Source organism: Eublepharis macularius, chromosome 8 (assembly GCF_028583425.1).
Source record: "Eublepharis macularius isolate TG4126 chromosome 8, MPM_Emac_v1.0, whole genome shotgun sequence".
Taxonomy (NCBI): Eukaryota; Metazoa; Chordata; class Lepidosauria; order Squamata; family Eublepharidae; genus Eublepharis; species Eublepharis macularius.
Window position 1 is genome coordinate 31,533,979 of NC_072797.1, and position 17,388 is coordinate 31,551,366.

Genomic DNA, 17,388 nt, shown 5'->3' on the forward strand with positions numbered 1-17,388 from the left:
TTTGCAAAGGCAGCGGTAATGTGAGCCACGAAGTTTGGGAAGTCCCCCAGCAGAGGGGATTTGGCCAGTAACAAGGGTGTGGCCCATCTTGCTGCCTGCCCCTTTAACAGGCTGAGGATGAAGCAAACTTTAATTTTATCCGTGGGGAAGTGTCTGGCCCAGAGCTCAATGTATAGCTGGCACTGGGCAAGAAATGCTGGGAATTCTTCTACATTGCCCTCAAAACTGTCAGGAGGCTTCACCGGGCATTTTGCAGGCAGAGGTGCAGCAGGGGCAACAAGAAGAGTAGCAATCTGCTGCTGCAAAGTCACCAGTGCTTGGGTTAATTGCAGCACCTGGTCCTGCAGCATTGCCAGGCTTCCCGGGGTGGGCATCGCTGTGTCCATGCCGGGAAGTGAGGTGGAAGCAATCTGTCACGGGCTGGGCCAGCCCAAGCAGGGTGGTTCAAGTCCAAACCTTAATGCCAGAGTCTGAGGGGAGTTCCAAGAGCAAAAGCCAGGTCAAACCGGTAGTCAGAGCACGAGATAACACCAGGAGTGAGTCCAAAGTCCAAGAGCAAGGTCAGGTACAATCCAAGGTCATTTACCAGTAGTGTCAGGTCCAAAAGCAGGCATGGGCAAGGAACACAGAGTGGTTGCAGGCAGTAGACACATTGCTTCCACACCCGGCAGTTCCTCCAGACTGGCTCTTATAGCCAGGCGTGGTTTTCAGCCAGCTGCTGGGGCTCCATCCTGATGCTACTCATCGTCACTCTCCAGCAGCTGGCGTTGGCTCAAGAGGCGAGCACTGCGCCGTCTCTCCTGCAGTTCCAGTCTCTGGCGCTGCCTGCGGCGTTCCTTGGGCGTGGGTGAACCTGGGGGGGTGGAGGCTCTTGGCTGCGCTGCACCTGTAGAAGTCCCTGGCTGAGCTTCCCCTGTGGTGTTGGAGCTAGAGGGTGCTGGTGTCTCAGCTGCTGGCTGCAAGCTCTGATCAGCCAGCAGCTGTTGCTCCTGATTGCTGGCTTCTGCTGAATCAGGGCTAGGGCTGGCTACACGAGGCTCCTCTTCTCCTGAGGAGTCCTGGCTGGCTACACAAGGCTCCTCTTCTCCAGAGGAGACCTCACTCTCAGACTGGGCCATGACAAAGCCATTCTGTGGATAAAAAGTATGCATGGCTGGATTTGGAACACTCCCATTAAAAAAGAACAGTGGCTGTTATACAAAATATTTCCTCCTGGAGGGATGCCATTGAAAGGTTAACTTCTGTACACATACCAGCAGTGGCAGTTAGCATATGAGTTGCAACTTGTATTTTTAATACAATCTTGCAGGCCCTCTAGAATGTCTCCAAGCCTAATTGGATGAATTAACCCATGTAGAGAAAAATTCACCCAGCACTTTATTTTGTTGGAAAGAATTGAAACTACAACGCTGATCTAAACTATGAAAGATAAAAAAATAGAACTAGGAACAAGAAAGAACCATTAAAGAATAGAAGTTGGTCCTTTGGAAAATTGTATTTATGAGAATCAAACGTTGAGTTATTAAGACTGTCTGAATGTGGCCCTTACATTCTGGAATCAGGATAACCTCATCATCAAGGCCTAACCCCCACATTTGTTTTCAGTTTATTTCATTTCTATCCCATCTTGTTTTCACCAGTGAGCTTGGCAGCGTGAGAGCACTGATGATGTTCAGACTAGCTTAGAGCGGAACTACAAGTGACAAAAGGCACAGGTTGGACACTTGTCAGCTTCCCTCAAGTTTTGATGGGAAATATAGGCATCCTAGTCTTGCAGCTTGACTCTCCGACTGCTGTCCAATGGACTTTTCAACTGTCACTTATCCAACATTCCGCCAAGCTGCCTACATTTCCCATCAAAACTTGAGGGAAGCTGACAAGTGTCCAACCTGTGCCTTTTGTCACTTGTAGTTCCGCTTGAGTTTTACCAGTGTATGGCTGTCTGTCATGTCTGCACCCCTCCATGTCATTATTTTCAGCTGATGTGTTGCCATAAACCATCGTACTGTGCTGAACCATTGTTCTATGCTATGCCTTGATATCATATTGTCGATGCCATAACTTGCCTTGTATTCACAGGCCTGCTGTATCCAGAGTGTCTTATCTCTTGTGCTTTGAAGCTCAGTGTCTCTGACCTTGCAAACCTGCTAGTTGTCAGGGGAAAGAAGAATATCGTGTTTCATTCTTAATCTGTTGCCTCTCTCCTTTGTCTTGACAAAGCATGTAAACTATTTAGGGAGTTCTCAGAACTTATGTTTTAACTTAACTTAAGTTATGTTTTCCTGTTGGGAGGGGAGATGTGTATTTGGGACCTATATGAACCATAGCTTTTTACAGAACTTGTTATTCCTGTCAACTTCTGATCAACTTGTGGACATATCTATGGACATGATTTGATTCCTTGAATAAATCCTTTTCAACCAAGACCATGGAGAGCTTGCTGTGAGGGTACAGGGATCTATCTGCCATAGCCTGTCATCCATAGACCTGACACTGTCAAACCTACACCCCAGAGACTCTGCAAGCTTCTTGAGGACGCACATTGGTTGCTTGGGTTCATGGCAAGCAAAATGGTCTGAAATGCAGATGTTCCGCAAGTATCTTGAGGTTGTCTATCCCTCATTAGAGGCTATTGCTTTGCAGTCTGGCTATTTTAAATACCCAGTAGCATAACAAATGTGTACCAGTCTCTAGTTGTTTGCCCTTATTTTTTAAAATGAGAACTAGAGGTTGTCAAAGTAATCAAATTCTACTTAATGTATTTGAAATTTTGAATGATTGAGTTTTTACAGATTGAATTGGGATCAATGAGCGTATCTTCTCTAGCTTTGGGTGGAGGCCTGTAAATTGGAGAAGATAATAGTTTCAGAAGAGAATCCAAGGCGGCTTGATAGAGGCTCCCCGGCGTGAGGTTCATCTGTGTTTCTTTGATTCACTCATCCAACAGGGTTTGCGTGTTTCTTTTTTGGAACCAATCCTGTGTGACAGAGGTGAAAGAAGCTGGATGAATGTACACACCCTGCGCAGCAATACTGCTTCCACGCTGCCTTAAAAATACTGTCTCCAACCTTAATGTTACATCACTTCTGATTCCTAGAATTTCTATGGAATTCGTGTTGATTATGAAAGGGAAAGCCAATCAAACTGAAAATTCACATTTGAATCTAGCTTAAGTGGTGGTGTGCAAGTACAATGGGCTTAGACTGGAGTAGCTCTGCTTAGGATTTCACTGAAAGGCCTTTCTCTCCTTGACCCACATTCATTAAATCAATGGGAAAAAATTGAGACTATTTTAGGTTATATTCTGCTGCCATTGCTCTGTTTGTAAACATTAACTCATTATTTGTCTATCCCAAGGAATGGCATGCACTGGAAGGCAATTGCTCTGCACAAATATGTGACCTTGGCTAGTCTATGGCAGAAAAAAAAATGTTATCCATCTGACACGCTTTCTTATGTGAAAGAGGGCCAGGAGACATTAACTACGTGCATTTTGGAAAGATTTGAGAAACTACTTTAAGCTTTGAACTACTCCACTGAGCTATTCTTAATACATTCTATTGCTTGTGTTAATAGAAGACATTTTTCGAACTTCATACTATTCCTTGACAATTAAAGGCTGCTATGCATGGGCATCCCTAGAAGAGTAGTTGTGCTGGGAAGCACAGGGAAGGTTTGCATCACTTCCCCTGTACCGATTAATACTAGGCCATGTATTACAGTTCAGAGTTGCAGCAAACATGTCAGGTTCTGTCAGGCTGAAACCAAGTGCCCTCCAGATCAGGATTGGCTCTCTTCTCTTTGTATCACTAGGACTGCTGGCTTGAAGTTGAACCCACAAGCTATTCTAGGTGTAGGGTTCACACTGTCTAGGCAAAAGCTGGGTCACTGGGGAGGGTGGAGTTTGGATAGAATGTGATGTCACTTCCCCAGGATGCTCTAGAAATTTCCCCTAATATCTATGGTAAGAACCATAGAGACTAGGGGAAATTCCTAGAGTATCACTATGAAGGCCATTTTTTCTCCTGTTCTTCAGTTTATCAAGGGCAGAATATTGGGGCTAGGAACAGGGAATTCCCCACCAGACCCATGCAATTGGGAAGCTTATCTAGGCAGGGATTTATGCCAGCAGCCCACAGTCTTCCTGGCCTGGGGAACCGTTTTATTTATTCCTTTTATTTAAAGCTTGAGTTCATGGAGTTCCATGTTGTTGCAAGCCATTATCTCTTTTAAGTACTGTGCAGCCCTAGACTTGCTTAGCTTCAGCAAGATTACAATAACATTTGTGGAACCATGTGATGCTAGTGAGCCAATCTGGTGCTACTGAAGGATGTAATGTTTTCCTGTAGTTTGGACAACACATCAATAGAGAGATCACTAGTTCCTCTGGACTTGTAGCTATCTGTCTGCTGTCTGTCTCAAGCTGCCAGTGCCTACCCACCCTTGGCTTGAATGCCCAACAAAAATTTGGTGTCTTCTGCAATACTACAAGAGAAATAATAACTGCTAGTTGGTCTTGCCCAGACTTTATTTCCCGGTTGCCTCTGCTCTCCCTGTCCCCACACTGATGGAGTCCTGTGAAGGTCAGGTTTTTGTTTGAATACTTCTGTGGTCTCTCCCTCAACCTACATCTGACAAACTGAACCCAAGTAGCTTCTAAATGCAGCTCTTCCAGTTATAACATTTCAATTGTCAATGCCTAAGTGCAAATAACAATTATCAGCCAAGCTTTTATTCTTGAAGCAGCTCTTTGGTCTTTCAACAGTCATATGAATCCCACAGTATAAGTGGGAGCTCCTTTGGGAAACTCCTCTTGTTCTGCACCCCCAAGTCCCCCACTGCTTTCATTTATGGTTAAAAATCCCAGAAGAGATCATAGATCTCCCAACATCATGTCCAGTGACAGTCTCATCCTAGTTATCCATCAAGATAAACCAGCCTTAATTGTGAGTTTCAGGCAGAAATAAATAGACATGGGCACGATTCGTGTTTCACAAAATGCGTTTTGTGGGGCTGCGGTTTTCACGAATTCATGACTTTATGGGCAGATTTGTCTGATTCATGATGCCAGAAAGGCTGGCGCCGATCCATTGATTCCCTAGGCAACATAGGCCCGGAATATCTGCAGGCCTTTTGTTGCCATTGGTAACCCCAATCTTAGCCCACATCACCTTGATAGGCAACTCTCCCTGCCAACTGGAGAGCTTCCATTCTGCCCTATACAGCAAGGAGCGTGGGGAGGGGGTAATCCCCTAGGCAACTGAGGAGATGGGCCTTTTGTAGCCATGAAAACACCAATCTCATCCCTCCAAATCCTGTTAGGCAGGTCTGTCTGCCAACCAGAGACCTCCTATTCTGTTCTATATAAGCATTTCTTATAGACACCACAGCTCTCTGCCTCGTGGTTTTCAGTTCCAGTAGACAGAGGGAGGACCTGTTGCTGGGACTTGGAGTGAGAGAGTGGAATTGGGAACTTTTGGCTGGATTTACTGCTGCTTTAAAAGAGACTGCAAAGCCTTTCTTATTTTCTAGATCATTGGAGAGGGTGCCTTCTTTCTTCCACCCCACCCTACCCCAGGGGATTGCCTGGCTCTTGACTGAGGCCTACCTTTTTTTCTTTAATTTTCTTTGCTTATATTCTTATTTAGAGCATTTGTTTTTGCTGGCTTGTTGGGTGAGGGTGGGTGGAGGACGGCCTGATGAAGTCTCCCTGCAAGTTTGACATCTCTGGGTATGAAGGGGGGCATTGAAGTGCCCTGGGTTCTGATGAATCACGAAACTAACAAATTGTTTCATAAAATGGGACAATTTCATGGAAGTTCATGATTTGATTCATGGAATGTGACGAAATATGAAATGCTTGTTTTGGTTTTTTCTCATTTCATGCCCATCTCTAGAAATAAAGCAATTAGATACTGTGTAGTCTACACAAGGTGTGATCTATTACAGAGCTATGGTTCTTGTGTTATACAGGTAGACCAGAGGCCTTTTATACAGTACATTAAGGAATGTCTAGAAGAGATTTTCAAAAGCTATAACTTTTGCTGACTAGTAAAAGGAGGCATTGTGATTAGCCACAGAGTGAGTAAGGAACAATGTGCTTGAATAACCACAGGCAGTTTCCCCATAATTTCCTTTCCCTAGTTTTCGGGCAGCATGGCCAGAAAAGCCCCCCTGGTGGCAGGGAGAATGGCCACTGAGTGGGAGAGAGGCAGGAAAACCCAAACTTTCCCACCCCACAGCAGTCATCTTGGTTTTGCTGCAATGTTCCAAAACTTCACAGAAAAGAAGGTCTGGGAAAGAGCAGAGAAAAGCTGGGGGAACCCCAGGAGGTGCACAAAAGTGCCATGATGCTGTGAGGAAGCAGAAATTAGTCCTGCACCCCAACAGCGTCAAAATCATTACAAATAACTTGGGAAAGATCCATGATTGCAGTGGCATGGGGAAAATCACAAGTTTTCTAGAGAAAGCCACAGTATATTATACAAGAAACAATTTAAAGGAGATTTCACAGGGCTTTCTTTATGGGCATTAACCAATGACATTGAAATCAAAGGAGCTATTCGCCCATACTGTTGATTACAAACATGAGTTCATTCACTGTCATGCAGATCTTGAACACTGAATTCTGAAAAATGCACCAAATGTTATTTTGCACAGCCTGGCAATACTGATGTGATATTCCAATCAAAACGGTAATCTTCGGGAATTGGCTGAGGACAGCTGTCTTCAATCAGGATGTTATGAATTATCTTTCCTTTTGGATAATCAGTCTTTCCTGACCTTCCCACAGTGGATTCCATGCTCATTAACTGACACTGAATGTAAGTTACAATACGAGTCATATTTCCTTTGGAAAGTATTTTTACTAAGTAGGCCACAGTTAGCTTCTGGCAGCTAATAGCTTTGACAAAGCTGACACGAAATAATCGGATATTTCAAAAAGACCATGGCCTTCAGCTATCTGAAGTCAAAGAAGAACACTATTCACAGGATTATAGAAAACCTGCTTTCTTTGGTGCCGCTGATTTTGATTGTACAACCAAACATCCAGATCTCACCTGCCTGCAGAAGAGAGACAGGTGGAGATCAGAGTCAGGGCCTTTTCAGTGGTGGCACTTTGTCTGTGGAAAGCTTTCAAATATTTTGTGATGGCATGGTGAGTCAAAATCTGGGTGCCAAGTGGAGTATTATGAACTCACTGCCACAGGATGTAGTGATAGCCACCAGCTTAGATAAAAAGATAATATATTCATGATGGATAGATCCACCAATGGCTATTAGCCCCAATGGCTATATGAAACCTCCATTTTCAGAGGCAGTATATCTTTGAATATCAATTGCTGTGGCTCAACGAGAATGGATGGATTTGGCCTCCATGTTTGGCATTTTGGCTGGCTATTGGTGGAAACAGGATGCTGCACTTGATGGACTATTGATTTGATTCAGCAGGGTTCTTCTGATTGTCTTCATATTTGTCAAAGAGTAGTCCCTGGATGTAATTTCCTATAGATTAAGGCTTTGCTTGGTTAAAAAAAAGAGGCCAAACCAGCAACAGAACAAAATCAAGAAACAAGGTCAAGAAGAACAGTAGCAGGGGGACAATCAGGGGTAGGGAAAGGACTATTATTACACAATGTCTCTAAACAGCTCCGGGAGTTAAGTGTAAACTTAGGACTGCCTGCTGAGAGCTTTTACAGGAAGGTGCAAGTGGCGCTTAGCTAATCAAGCAAAATCACAGGACTGGGATAGGAATGGAATCCCCTCAATGCCGTAACCATCTGGCTTGACTGGGAAGGAGTTCCTGCTGTGAGCAGGAGGAATAATTCTGCCGTTGTTCTAGTTTGGGGCTTGACTGCTCATCTGCTTTTCGAGCTCCCTCTGTGGTGGCCACCTGGCTTATTTCAGACTGGGCTGGCCAGACTATTTGCTGCCTTGGCCATTTGATTTAATGCTGCCTCAGTGCTAGAACTGCCCCCCCCCAAAAAAAACTGCTCCTGCTCCTGTGCATTTAACAGCAGCAAAATATGCAGAGATTTAAGAAGTGAAGCTGTTCATTGAATGCAGTATACACAGGGGAAGGTCTCACTTAATTTGTGCACATCAGGTTGTCTGCAAAGGCATGAGAGTGTGACTGATTCATAGTTGTGACAATGCATGCTATTAAACTTGCATATAAGTATGCAAAGGAGCACGTCAAGAGTCCTCTGCATCTATACTCAGTAACTCACCTGCTTTGCAATCCCAGGCATGCAACAAAGCCAAGAGATTCACTGCAGGTGGTCAGTCATACATTGATGGTGGTCCACATTGGAACTGGTCATAAATGGTGTGGGCAAGACTTAGTAATGTAATCCATATCATGTAAGGAATATGGGAGTATTCTGTGTGTGACCAAGGTAGCTATCCCCCACAGGGCTGTAGCTAAGTGGGTGTACGATGCCATCTGAAGCATTCATTTGCCTTACCTACAGCTCTCTTAAACACAACCATGCTAAGAAGGAAGGAACACACTAGCCTGGCAGGAGAGCCACATTGAACCATCCATCTTCAGTTAGTGTGACTGCAGTCTTCCTGCAGTCTGGAGAGAAGTGTCTGTAGTCCCAGAACAGAAGAACCCACAGATACTAAATCAGACCATAGGCTCATCAAGGTCAGGACTGTCTACTCAGACTGGCAGTGGGTCTCCAGGGTCTCAGGCACATCCCGTCACCTACTGCCTGGTCCTTTAAACTGGAGATGCTGGGGATTGAACCTGGGATCTTCTGCAAGCAAAGCAGAAACTCTTCCACTGAGCCACAGACCCTCCCTGAGCACCCATTGCATTTCTCTAGCCCAGTCCCTTTGAGTAGCATTTGATATCATAAAGTGTCATCAGAAGCAGAGAGTTTTCAGGTCTTCTGCCGCTTAGGACCATGTGCTCTGCATGCACACCCACGGATCAGGGCATAGCTTGCAGAAAGGAACTGATTTGCTTCTTCCTCTTTAGAAGCAAAGTAGCTGTGGGAGTATACTGATGTGAGTTTGATCCAGACAGAGGCGGATGTTGTGACCTATTTAAGGAGCTGGAGCTGGAGGCGATGTTGTTATATTAGAAATAACATTTGAAAATGTAATTGAACTGTACCCTGTAGAGTATTTTCCAGACCAGTTAATAAATTACACTTCAGTCTAGATGTGTTGAGTGTCTGGTTCTAGGATTGGCACCTAAAATCAATCACTCTATGCAAATCAGCAATAATATTGTATGGTTTAAATGGGGGAGATGCATGTTTGTTTTAAGAATATTCTTACTTGAAAAGGTGCAAACAACAAAATATTCCAAACGACATCAAAATATTCCAAAGAGAATACGTACTTCATTTATTGTTTCAACAGTATGAAAGCAGAAAACAGAGCTCCCTGGAGCTTTGCTTCCTTCCTTCATCGTTGACCTTCCAGAGATCACAGAAAACTTATTTATTCTGAAAACCTGTTGGGTAGGCTTGCCAACCTCCAGACAGAGCCTGGAGATCTCCTGGAATTACAAGTGATCTCCAGATAGAGTTGACAGGCTGAGCCTGGCAACTAATAGGAGGATTGGGGCAGGGGCATGATTGGGAGGCTTTGCCGCAAGCATGACAATATCACTTCCAGGGAAAATCCAGAAGTGATGGTGGGTAGATCTAGGAATCATGGCAATTCCTAGAACTACTCACCATCACTTCCTGGATAGTAAAGAGTCCAGTAGCACCTTTAAGACTAACCAACTGTATTGTAGCATAAGCTTTCGAGAATCTCAAAAGCTCTCAAAAGGCTCTCAAAAGCTTATGCTACACTAAAGTTGGTTAGTCTTAAAGGTGCTACTGGACTCTTTACTATTTTGCAACTACGGACTAACATGGCCAACTCCTCTCATGTTTGCAATGTTATGTTTGCAATGACACTGCTTGTTATGTTTGCAATGACACTGCTTCCCCCCCCCTTCTCCTGCTGCTGTTTGGAGTGGTGGCGGGCCTCAGAGAGTAGCATCAGGGATCCCCCATGGGGGGCTTGACAGCTCTGTCTCCAGACTACAGAGAGCAGTTCCCCTGGAGAAAATGGCTGCTTTAGAGAGGGGACTTCGTGGCATTATACCTCACTGAGGTCCCTTTCCTCCCCAAATTCCAATCTCTCCAGGTTCTAGCCCCAAATCTTGAGGAATTTCCGAATCTGGACTTGGAACCCTCCTTGGGGAATCCTTTGGTAGAAAGGTGCAAAAATTTTTAAATAAACAAGTCCTTACTGTTGAGGAAAACTGAGATTTTATCCATGGGTTTTATCAGTTGTAGCGGTACTTCTTATATGTTTTGCAGGTTCTTAATGTGTTTGCCTTACTTGTTTGTTAAATTTTATAGTGATTTTACTGTATTTTTGGTTTTATTTGTGAGCTGCCACAAATGGACATGATGCTCAGGATGGGGCATATAAATATATACTAAAGAACCCATCTATTGTTCTGGAAGTTTATGTTCCAGTGTGGCACCACTGAGGGAAAATAGCTTGAACACTTGAAGCTGCCTTCTGATTCTGACCATTCGCCTATCAAGGCAAGTTGTGGCTGAATCCACACTTACTAGCATAGCGCTAAACAGTCGGAATGATAGCATCTTCCTGGCACATTTTATGACGTCATCGCGCCACAATGCCACTCTCATGGCGTGATGATGTCATAAAACACACCAGGAAGATGCTATCATCCCGACTGTTTAGCGCTATGCCGGTAAGTGTGGATTCAGCCATTGTTTACTGTCACTGGCAGTGGCTCTCGGGGGGGGGGGCTTTCACATTACCTGATCATTTTAACTTTAGATGCCAGGGATTGAACTTGGGACCTTCTGCATACAAATCAGATGCTCTACCATTGAGCTGTAACCCCACTGAACAGAAGGCAGCCATGGAGCCTATAATTTAATGGATGACCAGTGTGTGTGTACGGGGAGGGGCTATTTAATCCCTCCTCCCGCCATTGCCTTACTGTTCTGCTGAAAATACCCACACACCTTTATCCTTGCTGAGGGTACCTACATTTTGTCTGGAAAAAGTCACGAAGATAGGCATGTTTTCTTGCTTTATTGGGTGCCTTTTCTCTTTTTGGAGGAAGGTTTTGTTCCGTATCATCCAAGCTTCTCAGAATCTGAACATCTGCCCCAACTTGGGCCGAATCCACACTACATAAATTTTCCCGCAGTTTTCCAACTTTTTTTGCACAAATCTGAGTGCTGTTCACACTACCTGTTTTCCATTCCACAGTTCTCTCGCTTCTCTTTCGGTTTGGTTTTCATCGCCAGTTACTGGTCTCTTGCGGGAGTTGCACAGTGGACGTGAATGCCTAGAAGTGGATTTCAAGCGCCTTTTCTTGAAACCACCCTCACTTCCGTTTCTCTACCCTGTATAGGAAACCCATTCCTAATGCATCGATTGGCTTATTGTCCCCGCAAATGCTCCGTACTCCATGAAAGCTGGGATTTCATAGCTTACTTTGTTCTATTGAAAACATTATTTTGATGTTGCCAGAATAAAATCTCGTTGCTGGGGAAAGCGGTCTGCAGAATTCTATCCTCATTGGTGCAATGCGGACCACCCCACGTTTTCTGTCCTTTTAATTTTTTTTTAATCTGATTAATGTAATATCGAAATTCCGCTAAATGTTCTTGCGCAATTCAGAATATCACGGAACACATAGGCACTACAGATTCCCTTTTTTCTGCGGCCACCGCAACTTCCTAAATATTTTTATAAATACTGAAATTTTAAATGGGATCCATGATAATGAATCCTTCCAGCCACTATCACCCACAAAGAGGTCTTTCCTGCGTGCTTCCTTTTTATAGGATTTTTAAGTACCCCGCCAGAAATATGAACCAATCGCTACGAAAAGTGGCACGTGATATATCACTTTGCTGATGTTTCAGTATATTGCAATTTCGAAATAACGGAATTCTGTTTTAAAAAAAATAAAAATAAAATTTGGGCGGGAAGATTAAGCCCCGCCCACTAAGACGGCTTTGCCAAAGGCTGTGTGAACAGTAGGTCGCGCAAGGAATACGCAGTTTAAGCATGAATGTGAACAGAGAGGTGAAATTTGCGGGTTGGAAACACACGGAAATTTTCCGTTAAAAAAAACGGAAAATAGGTGAGTGTGGATTCAGCCCTGGTAGCCATAGCACCAAATGTCTAAAATACTTGTATCTCTCTAAAGAAGTAAAGAAGTTTTCATGAAGGAAACGGGGACGAGAGCACCAAGAATGATGATTTCAGAGACATAAACTGCTTCTGCACACTAGACTTACTCCTTATTTTTCAAGAAGTCAAGGTGAAACCAATGCAATTGGCTTGGCCACGTTCCTTCTGCACCTCTTCCATGTAATGGTGGTGTGGTGTTGCTTTATTTATTGTGGTCCGTACGCAGATAAATAGAATTGAAGAGCTCTGGTGCTGTCATCACCAACGGCATAATTGGTGGTATCACAGGGCCAGTCCTTTAATTTTTTTTCTTTTTGCACATGCTAAATTGATGTATCGCTGGAATGCTGAATTTCCTGGAATTTCTCCCTCTCGGCCCCCCTCTTTGTTTATCTGATTGACTGATTGGAGCTCTGTTCTCCCCCTATACAATATTCCTACCTCTACAAACACAGAAAAATAAAAGTGATGAAAGCTATGGGGAATTCTGCACCTCCCGCATGCTTGCAAAATATTGGTGCATTTTAGAGCCAAGCTACAAGTGACGCCTGACACAGGTTGGACACTTGTCAGCTTCCCTCAAGTTTTGATGGGAAATGGAGGCATCCTGGTTTTACAGCTTGGCTCTCCATTACAGCTGCAAGACCAGGATGCCTACATTTCCCATCAAAACTTGAGGGAAGCTGACAAGTGTCCGACCTGTGTCAGGCATCACTTGTAGCTTGGCTCTCAGAAAAAAAGAAAAGAGGATGGGGCAGATGGAAGAGGGGGGGAGGAAAGGAGGGAAGAGGGAGTGGCTGGATAGATGAGAGTGGCTGATCACTAAGAAGTGGGCTGGCAGGAGGCAGGAGAGGGGCAGAAGAGGGCTCAACACTGAAAGCTGGCATAAAGATTATGCATGTGGGAAAGCACCAACTGGAAAACGACTTTTTTAAAAAAAAGTCGGGGGAAAAGTGCTCCCAGAAAACCTGGGGAAAAGCTGCAAAAAACCGCAGACCTACTACTAATGGCAGAAAATAGGATACAGAGGGTTGCAAATAAATCAATGCAGTTTGTGGAATGAACTGGCAAAATTAACTGGTGAGGAAAGGTTTATAATGGGCACTGTGTTCTTTCTTCACACAAAGTTCAGGATAAGATGGAATAAAATATCGATGATGCAAACGAAGTAGACAATACAACTGAAATCCAGAGTATGAAGCTGAAAGTGTAGCCGCTTTAACCAAAGGAGTTTATATCATATCTTTTGGGGACAAGAGATTAATATTTAAAGTAAGAACAAAATGATATACATGATTTTTTAAAAAAATTAGAAGCAACACTTAAATATCTCCAATAACAAAATTTGAAAATGCAGCAGTCTTACTGAAATGTCCAGAAATAACAATGGATTAATAATTGTTTGCAGAAGTTATTCAACTCATTTCAAACACTAGAGCTGTTATCTGTTCACAAACCATTACCGAACAGACAAAGACGCCGTTGTTATATATTGTTTGCCCAACTCTCATTTCTGGTATTGAACCGGCACAGTTATCTCTTTCCCTTCAGGCTAGTTACTCTCTAACTGCAAAGCTGACCTTGAAGTGTAGAAGCCAATGGCAAAAGTTACACAAAAGCTGAAAGAGGCAGACAGGGTGGAGCGGAGCCCACAAAACAAACCTACGACTGTTCTCTCCAAGTTGACACTTTACTACCTAATTCTCCATCTCAGCCACTTACTTGCAGGAAAATCTAAAAAAAAATGTCTGTCCCCATCCCAGTGACAGTCCTTATTTTCTTGTTGTTCTCCCTGGTATATCTCAGTTCCAGTTTTTTCTTTCTGTCTGTTGGATTTTTTGCTATATTTGCAAGATTTGAGTCCTGTAGCACCTTAAAGACCAACAAGATTTCCTGGATATAAGCTTTCAAGAGTCAAAGCACCATCCAATGACTCTAGTAGGGCTGTTAATTGGAATTCTCTTAATTCCTAAATTCCTCTTTGCCAGCAAATTCCAATTTGCCAGCAAATTCCTCTTGAAATCCAGCAATCCATTTCAATTCCTCTTTTTAGGAATTTGAGTCAGTTTCAAATCAATTCCTCTTTCATGAAGAGGGAAATTCAATTTAGATCTCTAAGAAGTAAGGCATTTGCTTATTTAAATACTACAAGCACAGATGAAAAATTAAGAACAAGAAGAGCCATTAAAGAAACAATTAAACACAAGCCAGGACTTGTATGAACATTTCCTTGCTGCTTCAGACTTCTTTTAGGCTTTGTATCGAATTACAGCGGCACAGCAACAGGCAGAAATCCACAGGTGAGGAAATCTACACTATCACATGGTGAAAAAACCCTTCAACAATAAATTAATGAGAAACCAAAGAGGAAAGAGAATAAGAGGAACCAACTGCCGTATCTAAAAAAAGACAATTTTGGAAAAAGAAATTCCACTCTCAGTAACAACTCCAGACTCTACAAAGCTTATGCCCTGGTAATCTTGTTGGTCTTTAAGGTGCTAGTGGACTCGAATCTTGCTCTTCTACTGCATGGCCATCCAACTGAAACTTGCTAAATTTAAAAGTTGCTAGAATTGTCCTTCTTCAGAGCTGAATTTGTTCTCCAAATTCTCTCTCTGAATCTGGTGAGGATGTGCGGGACAAAGGTTGGCTCTAAGCTGAGCTTCTGTTGCTCCTCTATGGCAGGTGTCTAGCCTGGATGTAGCCAAGTGGGTTCTAGCCAAAGGACAAGAGCCAAAGGGTTTTTGTCCTTTGGCTGTCAGCCCACAGTTTGCAGGCTGTGGTCATGAGTGATCCAGCCCAGTAGATGTAGGAAAAGCCCAAGAATTAGTGTTGTGTTTTAAATGGTTTTTCTTTGGTTGTCTAAATTATATTGTTCAGTTTCTTGTAAGCTAATTTGAAACTCCAGTGGGGAGAAAAGCGAGATAGAAAAAAACAAACAAACATTTTCTCTGGGGGTGCCCGGTCCCCTAGGGGCCAAACTGGAGGATAGGGGGGCTTTGCGCACATATGCACTCACATCCACCTGTCACGCTGGAAAATAATGTCATTTTCCAGCATGATGCAGAACCTGTGGGTTGTGCCAGAAGGTGATTGGCTAAAAATTGCCCCCAAATGTAGCGTTTGCGGGCAATTTTTAGCAAACAACTCCCCCTTCCTAGTGTGAACCGTAGTTTCTGCATTGTGCTGGACACAGAAGCGTGCATGTGTTTTGCACATGTGCCTCCCCCTAAGTGCCTTTCCCCCACCAGCCAGATTTTTCCCAGAAGTGATGTCACACCATCACTGAAGGCGATACTTGCACTGAGTAATTCAACACATGTACAGCGGAACGTGTGATTTAAACCCCTTTATTTATTCAGGTACTGGTCCCTGGTACTTTGTAAAATGAGTGCATGTCAGCTGTTTCTTACAAACAGATATATATGCGTACATGCAGGATGTATATACGTTCACTGTAATGTGTAAACAGATTCCAACAAGCTACACCAAGCCATCACTTGCTGTCACCCTGTCTTCTGCCTCACCCTGCCTTATACAAAGGATAGGCCATAGGCAGTTGTGTCAACTCTAGGAAAACAGAAAATTCTGGAGTCTATACATCCTTCCTTGGGAAGTGACTGTAAGCCAAAGCTTTAGTTTCTTTCTTTCTTTTTTTTTTTAAGTACAATCCTATGTCTGTGTTGCTAATTCAGAATACATAACATAGATATAAGTTTTAAGTGATGAATACCAAAATATGAAAATATACATATAAGAACACATGACCTCATCTGATTTATCAGTATGAGGCCAAGTTAATCCTCACCTGATATCTACGCAGTCCCAAATTCACCATGTCTGGGAAAGTTTGAACTATTCCTCTTTATGCTTTTCTGTAACCAAAATACAAATGACCGCTGGTCACATGGCAGGATAGCTGTTGCTCAGGGACTGATAAATCTGTAAATATTTTCTTTGTTTAAAAGAAATACCAGCTCCAGTATTCTCCACTGGGAATGTAGAACTGACAGGTGTTAGGGCTGAGAGATCTGAAAACAATAGAGTTAGCTTTGGAAGGCACTTAGGTTCCTGACCCTACAGAGAGATGGGTGGAAAATGCACTCATCAACATCCTGGGAAATTAAACACCCCTTTCTTGCAGGCCTTTCATACTGTATTAGCTTTCCCTCATGTGATTCACCTAACAGGGATGGGGTTGGCTTTGAAGCAGAATGAAAGATTTTTTTTTTCACATTGTATTTATTACTTCATGAACCTTTCGCTCCAACTGCATGAAAAGAATAGTTCTGAATAAAGCTGCTCAGGTGCAGTGATAGCTTGATAAACCGGGAAGAGATGTTTAAAAACATCAGTTCTTAGCATAATAATTTAATTATTTCCAATTTTAGTATTTCTAATCCTGCAGTTATCATAGACAAATCACCATCTTCTTGGAATTACACTGAAGCATCAGGAATATTATGATTTGTGTGAAAGCCAGTGTTGTGTGCTGGTTAGAGCATTAATCAAAAGTTTGCTGGGATTTATTAATTTCTTCTGGTTAGCTGCTTCAAAGAAGCCCACTTATAAAACAGTAATAATGCAGAACCTGTGGTCTGTCTGCACAAATACATGGAGGACTATTGCTGTTCATGTGACTCGTAGGCAGGGCTTTTTTTCTGGGGGCCAAGCTACAAGTGATGAATGACACTTGAACAGCAAGTGTATTTCTCCCTGTTTACTTGCCCTCCACTCAATCCGCTTGCCGTTCAAGTGTCATTTGTCACTTGTAGCTTGGCCCACAGAAAAGAGGTGGTGGAACTCAGTAGGTTGCCCTAGGAGCAAATGGTCACATGGCTGGTGGCCCCACCCCCTTATCTCCAGACATAGGGGAGTTGAGATTGCCCTCTGTGCCATTTGACCATTTTCAAGAGGTTCCGGAACTCCGTTCCCCCGCGTTCCCCCTGAAAAAAAGCCCTGCTCGTAGGAATTAACATTTGATCTGTTCGTAAGAACATAAGCAGTGCTGTGCTTCATCAGACCAGAGGTCCATCCAGTGCCACATTTTGTTTCACACACTGGCCAAAAAATTGCCCCAGAGGGCCAACAAGGCATAGAGGCCAAGGTTGTCTTCTGACATTGTCTCCTGGCACCAGTATTCAGGAATGTGCTGCCTCTGAATCTGAAGGCTCCCTTTGGTTA